At 43.3% G+C, this 18,297-nt stretch overlaps 1 long non-coding RNA gene across 2 annotated transcripts in view; it reads left to right on the top strand.

Annotated features, from left to right (window-relative positions):
• LOC137638347 (uncharacterized) overlaps positions 1-18,297 on the top strand; it is an 80,851-nt gene that overhangs the window by 26,763 nt on the left and 35,791 nt on the right. For both annotated transcript variants that reach the window (XR_011044087.1, XR_011044086.1), the window contains exon 3: positions 6,508-6,767. This is a non-coding gene — a long non-coding RNA (uncharacterized lncRNA). The remainder of the gene's footprint in view (positions 1-6,507; positions 6,768-18,297) is intronic.

Here is an 18,297-nt window from a genome sequence, read left to right as displayed (position 1 = left end):
GTACTTTCGGAATTCGACTGGCTAGAGTTTGATAAGTATTCTCGTAAGCTTGAGAGAGATAGGGTGAGAAGTTCCTCTAGATCATTAGATTTTTCCTCCTCCCATGCCCCTGAACCTAATCCTTCCCCTGTAGTAGTTGTTCCTGAACCTTCTACTAGCACTCATGAACCATCCATGCGGGATATGTTGCTTGCCATTCAAGCGTTGGGCGAGAGAGTTGAGTCTTTGGCAGCGGACCGTAATCAACTCATGGCGGATGTGAATGTGTTAAAGTGTCAGAGTGCCACATTAGAAAATCGTGGGGATAAAGTGATTAGTGCGCAAAGTGTTTTTAGTGTTGCGACCGAGGGTTCGTCTGTTTGTGCTTGTCGTTCTCCTAGTCCGAGACCTCTTTCAAGCTCCCATGCACCAGGGAGAAGTATTGTCGTAGGACTTATGGGGACGAGAGGCTCTAACCAACGAACAGACGTTCCCTCTATGGTTTCGGGCGTGTCTCGTCAAGACCGCCCCTACCATAAGACGAGCGAGGCGGTTTTCTCCTCGTCATCCGAAGGCTTCTAGCGAAAGAAACCTTGGAGCAAAGTTTCTAGACCCTTAAAGCGGAAGTCAGTCCCTTCAGGACAGGTCCAGCGTCCTGGCTGTAGCCATTGGGACAGCTCTGACCCTGTGCAGTCATCGGAAGACTGCTCGCCGCTTAAACGAAAGCGTAACACGGGCTCCGAGAGTCTCAGTAAAGGCAATGTTTTGCCGTCACAGACGTTACCATCGTCTCGGCCCGTACCGACTCCCGTTGATCCTAAATGGGTTGTCCTGCAGGATATGCAGAATAAACTTGCCTCTCTTATGGAGGAGTATACCGTTGAGCAGGTTCACGATGATCCTCACCGTTACGCTGATCGAGATCCTGGCCGCCAGCCGCCCAAACGAGCCTTTACTCGTCCTGTTGACGTTTCAAAGTCACGTCAGTCTCGTGACTTAGAGCCTCACTCGATGCAGTCCCGTGTTGACTTTCATCTGCTGCCGCAGTCTCGTGTTGACGTTCAGCCGCTGCCGCATGCTCGTGTTGACGTTCAGGACGTTCGCCAACCAGCTCAGTTGCCTTGTTTTGACGTTGAGCGTCAAGCACCGCAGTCAAGGGTTGTTTTGACTGCTCAATCTAGGCAGTCAAGGCAGTCTCGACTTGACGTCGAGCGTCCTCCCGCTCCTGTTGTTGTTGCTGGTCAGTCCTTTAAGCAGTTACATGACGTAGCGTCCTTGACTGCTACTGATGCTCCTTTGCGTGTGGACTTTGCTTGTCAAGCATTGCCACCACGGCAGATCTCTCCCTTGCTTGAGACTCATCAATTGTCGGACGAGGTTCCTTCAGATGAGGATGTTGCTGATCCTCTGCCTACTGATAATCCTTTGGATGTTTTATCAGACGTGGAAGAACCTAAGGCTGCGCAACCTTCTATGGATTTTAAGAAAATCATGATGGTTTTTAAGGATCTTTTCCCAGATCATTTTGTTACTGCTGCTCCTCGTTCGCCTCCGTCTGAGTTTGCGCTAGGCTTAGCTGCTGCCAAGCCTTCCTTTACTAAGCTAGTGCTTTCTCGCTCTTCTAAGAGGGCTTTACGTCTACTAGGCGACTGGTTGGTTACCAGGAGGAGTTTGGGGAAGACGGCCTTTGCCTTCCCTCCTTTTAAACTAGCTTCTAGAGCGAGCGTCTGGTATGACACGGGAGAAGTTCTCGGCTTGGGAGTCCCTGCCTCTGCCCATGGTGACTTCTCAAGCCTCGTAGACTCTCCCCGTCGCCTGGCCATGAGACGCTCTAAAATTTGTTGGTCCTCCTCGGACCTTGACCATCTCCTTAAAGGGGTTTACAGGGCCTTCGAAGTTTTTAACTTTTTAGATTGGTCTCTAGGAGCATTAAGCAGGAAGATCTCGTCTGCCGACCAGGATGTTTCCTTGCTTATTATGTCTTGTATGGACAAAGCCATCCGCGATGGCTCCAATGAGCTCGCCTCAACCTTTACGTCTGGAGTCCTGAAGAAGAGGGAAACCCTTTGCTCTTTCCTTTCAGCAGGAGTTACTCCCTGTCAAAGATCGGAACTTCTCTTTGCTCCCTTATCGGCTGCCTTGTTTCCTCAACAGCTGATCAAGGACATTGTTGCTTCGCTTGTACAGAAGGATACACATGACCTGATGGCTTCTGCTCGCAAGGGAGCTCCTTCTTCATCCTTTGTTGTGAGACCCAGAATCGAGACTCCTGCGTCTAGGTTTATCCCGCCCTTTCGTGGCAGAGCTCCCAGCAGGGGAAGCGCTCGTGCCGACGGAAAGAGAGGCAAGAGGAGAGGATCCAAGTCCTCCCGTGGCAGAGTCTGACTGCCCACGTCCTCAGACAGCGGTAGGGGCCAGACTGAACAACTTCTGGCAGGCCTGGGAGAAGAGGGGTGCAGACCAAGAGTCTGTGTTGTTGCTCAAGGAGGGGTACAAAATACCTTTTGTACGCAGACCTCCTCTAGTAACAGTTCCTCTAGACCTCTCTCCCAGGTATCGAGAGGAGTCAAGGAGACAAGCTCTACATCACCAGGTGTCTCTGTTGCTAGAGAAGGGAGCGGTGGTGAAAGTCTCGGACCTTCAATCACCGGGATTTTACAACCGTCTCTTCCTAGTCCCAAAGCATACGGGAGGTTGGAGGCCAGTGCTGGACGTCAGTGCGCTCAACGTTTTTGTTACGAAAACAAAATTTACGATGGAGACCACGAAGTCCGTCCTAGCAGCGGTCAGAGAGGGAGACTGGATGGTCTCTCTCGACCTGCAGGATGCGTACTTCCACATTCCTATACACCCGGATTCCCAACCGTATCTGAGGTTTGTTTACAGGAATGTGGTGTACCAGTTTCGAGCACTGTGCTTCGGCCTCAGCCCTGCTCCTCTCGTGTTTACGAGGCTCATGAGGAATGTGGCAAAGTTCCTTCATTTATCGGGAATTCGAGCCTCCCTGTACTTGGACGACTGGCTTCTCAGAGCATCGTCCCGTCATCGCTGTCTGCAGGACCTTCACTGGATGTTGGGTCTGGCAAAGGAGTTGGGACTGTTGGTAAACTTAGAAAAGTCTCAACTGATTCCATCCCAGACGATTCTCTATTTGGGGATGGAGATTCGCAGTCTAGTTTTTCGGGCTTTTCCGTCTGCCACCCGAATAGAGCAAGCCCTGCTCAAAGTCCGACTCATGCTGAAAAAAGACCGTTGTTCAGTAAGAAGTTGGATGAGCCTCGTAGGGACTCTGTCATCCTTGGAGCAGTTTGTCTCGCTAGGGAGACTTCACCTTCGCCCTCTCCAGTTCCATCTAGACTCACACTGGAACAAGAGCAAGACTTTAGAAGCTGTATCAATCCCGGTCTCCGAGCCAGTGAAAGCATGCCTGAACTCGTGGGACAGCAACATAAGTCTGAGAGAGGGTCTGTCCCTGGCAGTCAAGAACCCAAACCACGTGTTGTTCTCAGACGCGTCGGATTTGGGTTGGGGAGCGACTCTGGATGGTCGGGAATGTTCGGGTCTTTGGACGTCGGTTCAGAAGAGCATGCACATCAACGGCAAGGAGCTATTAGCGGTTCACTTGGCCTTGATGAGTTTCGAGAGCATTCTTCGAAACAAAGTGGTAGAGGTCAATTCAGACAACACCACAGCTTTGGCGTACATCTCCAAGCAAGGAGGCACTCACTCCCACACACTGTTCGTCATCGCAAGGGACCTCCTCATCTGGTCAAAAAATCGAGGCATCTCCCTGTTGCCAAGATTCATCCAGGGAGACTTGAACGTCTTGGCAGACTGTCTCAGTCGAAGAGGTCAGGTGATCCCCACGGAATGGACCCTCCACAAGGACGTGTGCAAGAGTCTTTGGGCGACTCGAGGTCAACCCTCCATAGACCTCTTTGCCACCTCGTTGACCAAAAGGCTCCCGACCTATTGCTCGCCAGTCCCAGATCCAGAGGCGACCCACATAGATGCGTTTCTACTGGACTGGTCTCACCTGGACGCGTACGCATTCCTACCGTTCAAGATCGTCAACAAGGTACTGCAGAAGTTCGCCTCTCACGAAGGGACAAGGTTGACGTTGGTTGCTCCCCTCTGGCCCGCGAGAGAGTGGTTCACAGAGGTACTTCAATGGCTGGTAGACATTCCAAGGAGTCTTCCTCTAAGGATAGATCTCTTACGGCAGCCCCACGTAAGGGATCTTCATCAAAGCCTCCCCGCTCTTCGTCTGACTGCCTTCAGACTATCGAAAGACTCTCAAGAACTCGAGGCTTTTCGAAGGAGGCAGCCAGAGCGATTGCGAGAGCTAGGAGAGCTTCTACCATCAAAGTATACCAGTCGAAGTGGGAAGTCTTTAGAGACTGGTGCAAGTCAGCATCTATTTCCTCTTCCAGTACCTCTGTAGCCCAAATCGCAGACTTTCTCCTACATCTGAGAAATGTTCGCTCCCTCTCAGCGCCCACTATTAAGGGCTACAGGAGCATGTTGGCGTCTGTATTCAGGCATAGAGGCTTAGATCTTTCCAATAATAAAGATCTCCAAGATCTCCTCAAGTCTTTCGAGACCTCTAAGGAGCGTCGTATGGCAACTCCTGGATGGAACTTAGACGTGGTCCTAAGGTTCCTAATGTCCGACAGGTTTGAGCCATTACATTCAGCCTCCCTGAAGGATCTCACCCTCAAGACGCTTTTCTTAGTGTGCTTGGCTTCGGCTAAAAGGGTCAGTGAGATCCATGCCTTCAGTAGGAACATCGGCTTTTCCACAGATAAAGCCACATGTTCACTTCAGCTTGGTTTCTTGGCCAAAAATGAACTGCCTTCTCGTCCTTGGCCTAAGTCATTTGATATACCTTGCCTGTCAGAGATCGTAGGCAACGAGCTTGAAAGAGTACTGTGTCCAGTTAGAGCTCTGAAGTTTTATTTAGCTCGTACCAAATCCTTATGAGGTGGATCTGAGGCCTTGTGGTGCTCAGTTAAGAAGCCATCATTGCCTATGTCAAAGAATGCTTTGTCGTATTTTATTAGATTTTTAATCCGAGAGGCTCATTCTCACTTGAGTGAAAAAGACCGTTGCTTGCTTAAGGTTAAGACGCACGAAGTAAGAGCTATAGCAACTTCCGTGGCCTTTAAGCAAAACAGATCTCTGCGAAGTATTATGGACGCGACCTTTTGGAGAAGCAAGTCGGTATTCGCGTCATTTTACTTAAAAGATGTCCAGACTCTTTATGAGGACTGCTACACACTGGGTCCATTCGTTGCAGCGAGTGCAGTAGTGGGTGAGGGTTCTACCACTACATTCCCTTAATTTCAATATCCTTTTAATCTGTCTCTTGAAATGTTTTTAATCTTGTTTTGGGTTGTACGGAAGGCTAAGAAGCCTTTCGCATCCTGGTTGATTTGGCGGGTGGTCAAATGTCATTTCTTGAGAGCGCCCAGATTAAGGGTTTTGATGAGGTCCTGTTGTATGGGTTGTCGCCCTGGATACTTCAGCTCCTGGAAGTCTTTCAGCATCCTGAGAGGATGGCTGGGCTTCGTGAGGAAAGTGGACTAACAAGGCAGAGTAATCATCAGAGTCAGCTTCCTTACCAGGTACCTATATTTATTTTGGGTTTTGTTATGATATAACTGTCAAAAACTCTAAGCATATACGCCGTAAACTGTATTAATACTGGTCTCTACCCACCACCATGGGTGTGAATCAGCTATTATATATTCACCGGCTAAGTTTAATATTTAAAAATGATATTTTGATTATAAAATAAATTTTTGAATATACTTACCCGGTGAATATATAAATTATAGGCCCCCCCTTCCTCCCCGATAGAGACCCAGCGGAATGAGAAGAACTGAGGCTGTTTACATGTATATGCGGTATCTGGCCGATAGTTGGCGCTGGTGGGCACACCCGCAACCTTCATGGCGATCGCTCGCGAGTTTTTGTGTTTCTGTCGAGCCGTCCGAGACGTCAGCTATTATATATTCACCGGGTAAGTATATTCAAAAATTTATTTTATAATCAAAATATCATTTTTCCTAACCATACAAACCTTAGCTATTTACACACATTTGCCCGCCAGCCCTGTCCCCCAAGACAAGTCCTACCTCTAAGTGAAAGTGAGCATTCATCTGTGTGTGAGGGAGGGGAGGGGTAGCTAGCTACCACTCCCCTACCCCCCGCTAACTAGCGCGGGGGTAATACACCCTCGTTAAATTCTAATGGCTCGCCATTTCAGCTGCGCTAAAAGGTAAACCCTGTGTAAATAGCTAAGGTTTGTATGGTTAGGAAAAATACAAATTATCTTCGAATTTGTCATATTATTTACGAATTTGTCATATTCCAGTAACTAAATAGTCTACATAGGTAGATTTTATTGTCTGATATTTTGAATGAATTAAAAGTTTTATATGATGATTATCTCCTTGCTGCAATCTCCGTATTATGCCACATACTCTATAAGTGAGATGATTTTTTTTTTCTCTCAATTCCCAGATAAGAAGTAACATGACAGTCGGAGTCATCCCAATAAACGTTGGAGGAGTTAATCACTGCGCACACACACCAGAGCTCTCCTACTCTCTTTCTGCACGACGAGCAACAAGTACGTTTGTCTTCTGGCTCACGTTCATGCTCAGAGCACACCGTCGAGCAGGACTTACTCGGTGTCTGCTCATGCCCCCAACTCTCTCTTCTGAAAATATACAGAAGATTCTTTGGTTCAGAACTCGCTAACATTCAATGCACAGGAGATTGTAAGGATGCCTTCTGTATGTTGATAGTTTTATTCTTCTTGTAGGATTTTTTTAGGTTTGAATATTTGTTAAGAATTGTTTGTTATTTGTGATGTTATGTTATGAATCCTGTTCTCTCATCCATCAAGTTTACTGTATCAGAAATGTGTTTCAAGTGGATTTGGTTTCATGAATCTAGATTAAATCGGCAAAAGTTTTTGATAATTCAATACTATAGTAATAGAATATATTTGTTCCTACATAAATACAAACCATGATCCTTTAACAGAAGCATGATTTCATCAAAGCTGGAAGCAAGAGTTGTTTAAAATTTTAACCAGGGTATTGCAGTGGTTGGCAGTAGGAGGGTAGGCCCCATCCACCCCCACCAGGAGGAGCCCCATTTTGTCTTTGGCCATAGATCAGTACTTTTCTGCTGCCTCTGAACTTGGTTGTTTTGATATTTTTCATCTTATCAGATTCTGTTTGCTTTGTTAATGGAGACTGTAAATAGACATGCCAGTGTGCCTTAGGAATCCTTGCATAGGGATAGAGAATAAGCCTTTTGTGGATCCTCATCAATTTAGTCATTTTAACAAGAAGGCCCCTTGTGATGAGTGTAGGTCCTGGCCTCCTCTGCAATGGAGGGAGTTCAGAAAGAAGAAGGAAAAAACTCCAAGAGGGATTATCCGTCTCTGGATTTGGCAACTCCTAAGCTGATGCTGAAGAAACTCAATACTGTTTCTCCTTTTTCTCTTCTGAAAGCACAAAACCTGCTGTGTCTCGTGATTTCCTCAGGCCTAGGAGGTCCCCTGCAGGAATTCAAATTGAGGTTGGAGACTCCAACTTAGGCTTAGGTCATGCTTCAAAGGGAACAGAAGTATCACCTTTCCATGGCAAAGACAATGCTCTTTTGTATCTCTCCCAAAGTACACCTGTTGTTGTGCTGCCTAATGATGACGCATTTGAGGACCTGGACCTGCCGAGGTTGTTGCCCTCCTTGGGAATCTATGACATCCCATCAGTGAAGAAGCTTCTGGAGGTTCTGGCTGATGCCAGGACTTTGAAATCATCCCTTGCTGCGCCCTCTTCTTCAGCTGTTCCACCGGCAGAGGAACTCCATGACATGGTTACAGTCGGTTAGTTTCTGTTGCTGGGGAGGAACCCGTGTCTTCTCCAGCTGCAGTAGTGTTGTCATCGGATCTGAAATCCTCAACATCTGCAAAGTCAAGTAAGTCGGAAAAGAAATGGACATGCTTTTCTTTTCCTCCCCAGCACTCCTGTATCTCTTATCTTCCTGTCTGTTAAGCCTTCGGATGTCATGTCTGTTGCCTTGAAGAAAAAGAAGTTGTAGGCAATGAAAATCACGACGGCTGTTTGGCTGAAGCCACACAAGACTTCAACCAATCCCTCCCCACGTACACGTGGGAGAGACCCAACCCAGCCCGGAAGGTGCATTGGTGCCTGGTACAAGAGCTCACACTCGTGGTAGAAGTGCTTGGAGAAAGGCATCGAATAGGAATCTCACCCTCAAGACTGTTTTCCTACTCGGCTTAGCCTCGGCAGAGAGGGCAGACGAGCTGCCTGGCATTTCGTATGTCGCTAGTCATTCAGAAGGATGGAAGACGGTCTCGCTCGCCTTTGTCGTGAGTTTCGGGACCAAGAGCCAGAGCCCAACCATTCACAACATCAGGTCCGAGTCCTCCATCTCTTCTCTACAAGAAGTGACTAACAGGGATTGAGGTGACACGTATTTTTGTTCTGTGATTGCTCTACGACCCTACCTTAAGAGAACTCAGAGCTTTGGACCGAGTCACCAGAGACTCTTCCTTCTTGCCGGAAAGGTGAAAGTGAAGATATCCAAGAACACTTTTTCTCTGTAACCCAGCAAGTGAATGTGAGGACGACCCAGAATACAAGTGCTCTAAGTCATGGGTATTGGATCCACCTTAGCATTCAGGAAGATTCTGTCGTTACCACAAGTTTTGAAGGCAGAAGTCTGAAGATAACAGGTAACCTTCACTGCCCTCAAGTGCTGTACTCTTGGACTGGCAGTAGCTACTCAGCAGGCTGTGTAAGGTAACCTAGCTCCCTCGTGGGACAAGAAGCATCTCGTGTAAGATACGGGTCGCGACGTAAGAATAGAATGAGAGGTGAGAAGAATCTAGGGCCTTTTTCCTCTTCCCGCTTCCCCATCCTTAGGGTGCAGCTGTCATTCTGTTATGTGATGGACCTGACTTTATTTTACAGCAAAGTTTGTATTGAAGTATCTTCCCAAGTTTGGAAGGATGTACAGATTATATGCAAACCCATTTCTCATAAATGCCCTTTATTCAGACAACGTGCCCTTACGGATATAAGTTCTTCCATGACTGCCTATCTTTCTCCTGGTATTACCCCAGCCTAACACAACACCTTTGGCATCTTCATACTCAGGTTATCAGCAGGTTGACAGAAGTCATCACTTTTCCTCGCCTCCTGCACAAGACCAAAGAGCCATGATATTTCCTGGGTTAGTAAACAATTTGGTTATAGGGACTTCCTCCCTCATGAGGACAAGTCTCCCATTAAAAGACGATGGTCTGTATTCGTGTAGGAACAAATCACATAATTTAAAAGACATTTGTATTTCTTAACTATACACACCTGGACCCTTCAAGTTGAATTGCCGGCCTCAACTGCCCCGCAAGTCCTAGCTTAAGGTCAGAGTTGCTCCCTCAGGTGGGTGTGTGTGTCCTACCTTCCAACTGCTAACAATTATAATCACCTTAAAGTATAAACGCTAAAAGTATAAACGCTAGAAGTATAAACGTTCAAAACCATCTTCACAAGAATAACAGGCCTCAGGTTTGTGTAGTTAGGAAAACTACAAATTACTTTTAAATTTGTAACGTATTGCGGTTAGATACATATATGTATACTGTAGTGTATAGCTTTATTTAAGAAGTTAACAGTTTGAAGTATTCTTTTAGATATACTGTACATGCAGATATAAAAGACTGGGATTCTTTAAACCACATTGAGAAGCTGTATCTAGTTTTATAATTATGTCAGACAAGTTTTATTCACATTTTTGTTAGCATAAATTTTCACATAATAGAACTCAAAGAGGATATATATATATATATATATATATATATATATATATATATATATATATATATAATATATATATATATATATAAATATATATATATATATATATATATATATATATATATATATATATATATATATAATATATATATATATATATATAAATATATATATATATATATATATATATATATATATATATATATATATATATATATATATATATATATATATATATATATAAGGGATTTTGACGTAGGAAAAATCTATTTCTGGGCGAGGGACCTGTGCCGCCCAGTGAATAAGCTCCTATTAGCACTTATTCTTAGGTAATTTACTGCTAAATATACCAGAGAAAAAATGTAAAGGAGTGCTAGGTTAACTAGCTCGCTCACCTATTGGTGTCGGTATAAAATTGGGCGTATAATCCAGAGGTCCCGCACTATTTAGATTCATCCACGACAAAGACCCCAATAGAGGAGAGCCGTTCAACCTCACTCGGCACCAGCAACTCTGCATCCGCTCAGAACCCAACTCCTTAGCACCCAAAGTTTGGGGACTCCAAGGGAGAGGAGCTGGGAGGGTTCACTGGGCGGCACAGGTCCCTGGCCCAGAAATAGATTTTTCCTACGTCAAAATCCCTTTTCTGGGCTTGAACCTGTGCCGGCCAGTGAATATATACAAGAGAAATGTCACCAAACTTGCAAAATAAAGGAAAAACATAAACATAAGGGAAATACAAGTTGCTTTAATCAGAGATGAGTGCCAAAAACAGCTATAAGGGTATCTTAAAAAGAACATAAATCCACTTGGTAGAACAATTGACCAAAAAAGGTAAGGTATAATAATGCCGTGAGTGATGATATATACAGATACTCAGGAGTCAAAAATTTACAAATATAATAATAGTAATCAGGTGCGAAACCAACGAATACAAATAGGGTATAAATGAGGCAGGTAAGGGGGAGAGATAAAATAACAAGGAATTAACATATGAGTTACCTGGGGGTAACTACGCTCCCTGCAGCTACTGTAGAAAATTTAAGGGCTTCCAAATGTTTAAGGTAGTGTTTCTTGAACACTGAGGGTGACTTCCACCCTGTATACCTGGAAAGATCCGTAAAATTCATGTGGTGAAAAAAGTTCACCGAAGTAGCAACCGCTCTGATATCATGCGCAAGAGGAAAAGAGTCAGGGCTAGCTTGTTTAATAAAATACAAAATTTGTTGCCTGATCCCTTTAATGGTAATGGTACCGCCTTGTTCTCTAACGAATAGAGGCCCCGAGGAGTTAGAGGAGGTCCGGGATAAATAAGACCTAAGAGTAGTAACAGGGCACAGAGACGGATCTTGCGTGAGGGGAACAATTTTCCAGGAGGACCATCTGTTCTGAGGGTCTTCATTCTTAGCTAAAAAGAATTTGTTAGGTGAAAGAAGGACCTCTCCCGAAGGAAGGAACTCAATATGACCCGGGTCTCTTGACAAAGCTGCCAGTTCAGAAATTCTTGCCCCGGAAGCCAAGCTCACCAGGAAAAGTGTTTTCCTGAGAAGGGGAATGTAATCACAAGAACTGTTAATGGTATCAGAAGCCAATTTGAGTACATCATTAAGGAACCAGGTAACCGGGGTAGGACGATGTGGAGGATTTATTTTTGCTTTATTTTATTTTTGTTTTTGCCAAATCCTGAGAGAGAGAGAGAGAGAGAGAGAGAGAGAGAGAGAGAGAGAGAGAGAGAGAGAGAGAGAGAGAGAGAGAGATTGTGTTAGCGAGCGAAAGTAGTTAGGTTAACGATCGTTTGTGGTGAGAAAGACTGTTGGTATAAATGAGATTGTTTGTTTACATGTTTTAGTTAGGTTACGACAGTGGTGAATGTTTCGGAGCGAAGGCTTTTTTTATTTGACTGCAGCATAAGGCAGTTGTGTGAGAGCTGGATTATATATATATTTTTTCGACCAGCGTGGAAGTGTTTTTTGATTTTCAAAGTAAGTACAGTTTTGTTTATCTTTGCTTGTCGTGATTGTGAATGATAGGAACAATTTATTATTTATCTTTGATTATAGTGCGATAGTTCAGTTAGCTAGAAGTGTTCGTAAGTGTTTTTCTTTTTTATTTTGGCAGGCTGCGATTCCTCCTTTGGAGTGACCGAATTTTGAAAGTGGATTTATTGTTGATGACCTGGCCTGTATTAAGATTTTGTTTGTACCGATCATTTGACTGCTCAACTGTTGACGACCTGGCCTGTGTATTTGGATTGATGATGATGATGATGACGATGATGATGATGATGATGATGATGATACTGGCACCTGTGAATACGAGGAGTTGAGGCCGATATGGCATAGAGAGAGAGACTCCTGTTTACCATATAGTGGTAGTTGCCTATAAAAGACAGTTCGGCTTGTGTGTGGCGTCAGTGCTGGTGTCGCAATATTTATAAACATATATTTTGAGTTGGTGTGCGGTTTAGATTTAAGTTTGTTAGGGTTTTTTGCGTTTATTTGGATGGGGTTTATGGTATATATAGTGTAAAGTTTTTGATGCTGGTGATTCTAGTTTAAAGTGTTAAGTTTTGATTAATTTAAAGTTTTTTTTGGATGGTTTGGTTTGATTTATTATAGTTTGTAAGAAATATATAGTTTTAAGGTCATGTTTTTGTTTTGTTTTTGTCCTTTTGTCCAAGAGTCCCGCTGCTGATAACGTAAGGGGAAAGGTTGTATTGAGGAGACATTGGCCTGTTTAGAGTGATTCAAGGGTGTGGGGGTTGTTTTTGCAACATCCCGCCACATTATTTTGGCGCCCGAACAGGGACTGCTGAGGTGGGATAGAAGCTGGACTGTTGGACGAAGGACGGAATTAGGTTAAGAATTTAGGATTAAGGTTGATGAAAAATGGAAGAGCAGAACAAGTTACTGAAGGAGGAATTGCGGCTGAGTAAGGAGCGTGAGGAGAGGTTGCTAATAGAGAATGAGAGGTTGAACTGGGAGAATGCGGCGATGCAGAAGGAGCTTAGGGAGTTAAAGGGGACAGTAGAGAGAGTGGAAGAATGTGTTGAGATGAGGATGCGAGAGAATGAAGAACGAATGGAGAAACGAATGGAAGATATGATGGGGCAAGTCATGGGGATGATGAAAACTATAATGGGTGAAGGTGCAGTCGGAGGAGTGTCCTCCGCTTCGGGTAATGGGTTGGTAGTGAAAGAGAAGGTTAAGGTAGGTGATAATGGGAAAGGAAGTGATAGTGATAGTAGTAATAGTGATGGTGATATTGAAGATAAGGGAATTAGGCATAGTAAGGATGAACAGAAAGGGGAGAGGAAAGATGAAAGGAAAGGTAAAAGTGATGTGAAGAAAGAGAAGAAAAAGTATCAGGCTGATAGCAAGGACGATCGTGAATGGGTGAAAGTGGTAAGTAAGAAAAAGGGTAAGAAGGGAATGGTTAAGGATAGGAATTTAAGTGTGGAAGTGGATTCATTATATTCGAATGAGGAAGAAGGTAACAAGGGAGTAGACAGTGATGATAGCAGTGAGAATGAACGTGATGTGTGTAAGACTGTGTTTATGAGAGAGGTACCTCGGTGTGAAAGGTTCAATGAGCATAGCAGTAGGGATGTAAATGATTTTTTCAAGGAGTATGAGAGGTATTGTCAGGATAAGTATGGTGATAGTAAAAGAGTTTGGGCTAGGGAGTTAGGAGAATATTTGACTGGGTATTTGTTGACGATGTATGGAGTGATAATGAGTGTAGGGGACGTTGATTATGAAAGTGTGAAAACGAGAATAATTGAGCAGGTAAAACGTATGAAAGGGAGTGTTAAGTATAAGCGTAAAAATGATTTTGATGAGGCAAGGATGAATGCAGGAGAAGCTATATCAATGTACGTATGTAGGTTGGAAACTTTAGCTAGGAAGAAGTATGGGGATGAAGGTATAAATGAGAATAAGGAGTTAATGAGGAAGTTTTTGGCAACAGTACCTGAGAATGTGTGTGAATTTATTAATTTGAAACGCAAAGAGAAAATGAGGTGGACGCAAGAGAGATTGACATGGGATGATATACTAGAGATAGTTGAGGATTATGAGTTAGATAGGTGCATGAAAGAAAGTAAATCTGTGAGTGTAAGAACTGGAATGGAAGAAAGTGTAATAGAATTTGGTAGTTATAAGGACGCAATTTTGAGAGGACCAATGAGGGTAGCTGATAATGTAGTAGATAGGAGTGTTAGGGCGAGTAATGTGGGAATACCTGTAAGGACAAATGAAGGGTTTAGGCAAGGGAATCAGGTTTGGAGGGATAGGAGTGCTAGTGCGCCGCAAGATAGGTCAGGTAGTTGTATCCGTGAAGAGAAGTGTTATAGATGTGGGAAAGTAGGACATAAGAAGAATGAATGTAGATGGGCTCTTGGTGCTTGTTTTGGATGTGGTGAGGTAGGGCATAGAATTAGCGAGTGCACGAAAGAGAAAGGGGTAAAATGTTATCGGTGTGGTATGACAGGGCACATAGCGAGTGGATGTCGGAGTAATCGTACAAATGTGATTTGCGGTAATTGTGGTAAGGATGGGCATTATGCTAGAATGTGCAAGGAGCCACGGGGTAAGTGTACTGAATGTGGTGCAGATGGGCATGTAGCTAGGGTATGTAGGAAGAAGGGAGGAAATCAGCCAGGATGTTCGGGAAACTAGAGTGTAAGAGGGTTCAGCTGGGTGAGTCCTCGAGTGTGTGCGGAGTGAATGTGATGCATGTTCGTGAAGGTTTATTACATGAAGACGTGATGGGCGAAAGAGCTTATGACTGCATGAGTGCAAAAGTAAATTTTAATGGAATAGAGCTAGTTGGTCTGATTGATACTGGTTGTGGTGTCAATTTAATGTTTAGGAATGCATACGATAAGGTAAGGGATGTGTGTGAATGTAGGGGGTGTAAAGGTGAAGTGAAAGGGATCGGTAATTTAAGTATGTCTGTGCAAGGAAAGTTACGAGAAAATGTTATGATTGGGGGGCTGATGATGGAAGATAATGATTTTTATGTGGTTGAGGGAGTAAATGACAAATACGATGTGTTGTTAGGTTATAACTTCTTGAAAAAATGCGGTATGATTGTACATCCTAGTGTAAATATGATAGAGATGAAAGTTAAGGGTAAATTTTGTGGGGAATTTTATTTGAATGAAGATGGTAGTGTATGTACGAAGGTATGGAAAGGTGTGCCGTTAATAGCAAAAGAAGGTGTTAAATTGTCTAAAGATGCGAGTGAGGTTGTCAGTGTAAAAGTTGCATGGCCGAATAGTCTGGGAATTGCCAATAGTGACAATTGTGAATATGTAGTGGAAGGTTCGGAAGCAAGTAATTTGGTGAAAGCAAGTGTGCATGTGTATGATGGTATTTTGAATTTGCAGGAGCCGAAGGTGTATGTGAGCTTGTTGCCGACTGTAAGGAGGAAGAGAATACGGGGTATACGTGAGGGTGATTGTATGGGATGTATGTATACGTTGGTCAATGTAGAGGATGAAAGGTATGTTAAATTGAGACGGGTTATGACGGGTAAGATAAAGCCGGATGACGATTGGGACTATGAAAGTTTGAAAGAAAGAATTAATGTAGATGAGAATATAAGTGAGGGGGAAAGGGAACAATTGTATAGGATGTTATGGGATAGACGGAGAGTTTTGAGTCGCGGTGACGAGGATTGTGGGGGATCAAAGCTGCCTGAATTCAAGATAGTTCTTAGTAATGATACCCCCATATATCAACGTCCCCGACATTTTTCTCCGCCTATTGCCAGAGAAATAGAAGAGCAGTGCCAGGAGTTAGAACAAATGGGTGTAATAGAAAGGAGTGAGAGTGCCTGGAATAGCCCTATTGTACCTGTAAGAAAGCCGGATGGAAGTTTACGGATGTGTATTGATTATAGAAAGGTGAATGAAGTAACTGTTAAAGAACGTTTTCCGATGAATGTAGTGTCTGACTGTGTGTATAAGATGCATGGTATGAAAGTTTTTACAAAGTTAGATTTAGTTAGGGGCTATTACCAGATGCCTCTGGCAGAGGGGAGCAGGCCCATTACGGCATTTTCAAGTAGAAGTTGTCATTTTCAGTTTAAAAGATTAAGTTTTGGCCTTGCTAATGCGCCTGCTGCCTTCCAGAGGGCGATGAATGTAGTTTTGGCTGGGTTTGATAGACAGAAGGTGACTGTTTTTATTGATGATATTTTGATTGCTAGTGAGACAGTTGAGGAACACATGCAGTTACTTAAAGCAGTATTAGAACGGTTGATAGAAGTTGGGGTGAAAGTTAAGCTTGAAAAGTGTACATGGTTGGCCGGGGAGGTGGAATTTCTTGGGCATGTGGTGAGTGAATCGGGTATAAGGAAGAGTGAAAAGTTTGTGAGTAAGGTGAGAGAGTTTCCACGTCCTCATACGGTGCGTGAGTTGAGAGGGTTTCTTGGGTTAATTGAATTTGGTCGGAAGTTTGTCAGAGATTGTTCGGGAATAGGAAAGCCTTTGAATGAGTGGACAGGTAAGAGAAATAGTACGAGACTGAAATGGGATGAGCGTATGATTGAAGCATTTGAAAACTTGAAAGAAGAGGCTGCGAGAGACGTCACTTTGGCTTTTCCCGATTATAGTGAACATGCGAGTATGCTAGAGTTATATACGGATGCTAGTGGGATTAGTATGGGCGGTTGCTTGGTTCAAATGCAAAGAATAAACGGAGATGAACAGTTGAGAGTGATAGCGTATGTAAGTAAAGCATTTAATAAGGCTGAGCGAAAGTATTCCACGATTGAAAGGGAGTTGGCTGCGATAAGGTTTTGCGTGAAAGCGTTGAAGGTATTTTTGTATGGTGTGAAATTTATTGTGCGTACTGACCATCAGCCCCTAGTGTACATGATTAGGAAAGAGTCTGTGAATGCTAGAGTTGCGAGGACAATAGAGGATTTGAATGAATTTGACTTTAAGCTAGAATATGTACCTGGGAGTAAGAACGTGATAGCAGATGCGATGTCAAGAATGCATGGTAAGATAGAAGAGAGTAGCGAGAATGATAGTAATTTTGAAAGGTTGCCGGAAGATTTAATGGTGGTACAAAGTTTTGAAGGGGATGACATGGTGTATAAATGTATTTTGTGTGGGTTAAATAAGGTTAAATTGAAGGGTTTGAATAGGGATATACCTGCTAGTATAGATGAGCTTAGAATGAGTGTTAGGAATGAAGTATCAAAAGAAATGGCATATAAGGAGGAGGATAGTATGCTTGAGGGTGAATTGTTATCAAAAGTATTGTTGGTAGTAAGTATGTTATATGGTGTCACTGTTTATTTGTATTTTGGGTGGAATCGTCCGATGCAGTACCGAGCAAATAAAAAGACTGAAAGGGAGTATATATTGAGGTTACAATGTAATGAAAGATGTTGCAAGTTGTTGAGTAAGAAGGAGGATTGTCCGAGTGATTTGAATCAGAGTGGTATGAGCATAGAAGATAGCGAAGATGACCATGGGTGTGATAAGGATGACCCTATTGATAGGAGAGTAAACATTTGTATGCATGGTGTAAAAGGAAGAATGATGACGTATGTGGGTATAAATGAGAATGAATACTGTAGTTTAATTGATACAGGTGCACAAGTGTCATTAGTGAATATGTCTGTTATCAAGGAAATAGAGCGGTACAATTGGGAAGTGAAACGGCAATGTACGAGTGTGAGAATTCATGGGATAGGTAAAGGAAGTTTGCTAGTTTGGGAAGAAGTGCGTTTGAAAGTAAAACTGGGAAGTATGGAGGTGGAACATAATTTTATTGTAATGGGAGAGAATGAGATGCCTAGTTGTTTTTTGATAGGAATTGACTTTTTAAGATTGCATGATTTATCAGTTGATATTGGTAGTGGTTTGCTTCTGAAAAATGGATGTGAAGTAGTTGTGATAGAAGATAATAGTGTATTTATGGCGAATTTTGTTGGCATGGTTGATATTACGAGGAGTGAGGATGATCTACTGACTAAAGAGGAGGTGGAAGAAATGCAAGATGAATGTGAGGAAATTAAAAGGTTACGTGAATGTATGTTGAATAGTATTGAGGTAGAAGAATGGTCGTCTGATTTAGAGGTGTATAAGAAAGTTAGTAAGAGACTTATTGTGTGTAAGAATATTGTTTATTTTCTACATAAAGGAATGGATGAAGATATATATGTTCCTGTGTTTCCAATGCATGCAGCAGTAAGTATGTGTATGTTAGTGCATGACAGATATGGGCATATGGGTAAGAATAAATTATGGGAATGCATGCGTGAGAGATTGTTTACACCTGGGTTGAGTCAGATATGTAAGGATGTAGCGACTACGTGTGAAGATTGCCAGAAAGGGAAGTATCAGAGAGTGCATGCTAATCCGCCTGTTTTGAGATTACGTATGAAAGAACCATTTGAGATGTTTGTGATTGATTGTGTTTCGTTGCCTGTG

This window comes from Palaemon carinicauda, chromosome 3 (genome assembly GCF_036898095.1).
Source record: "Palaemon carinicauda isolate YSFRI2023 chromosome 3, ASM3689809v2, whole genome shotgun sequence".
NCBI classification, from domain to species: Eukaryota; Metazoa; Arthropoda; class Malacostraca; order Decapoda; family Palaemonidae; genus Palaemon; species Palaemon carinicauda.
The sequence above is the reverse complement of the archived record's forward strand: the minus strand, read 5'-3'. Positions and strand labels throughout refer to the sequence as shown.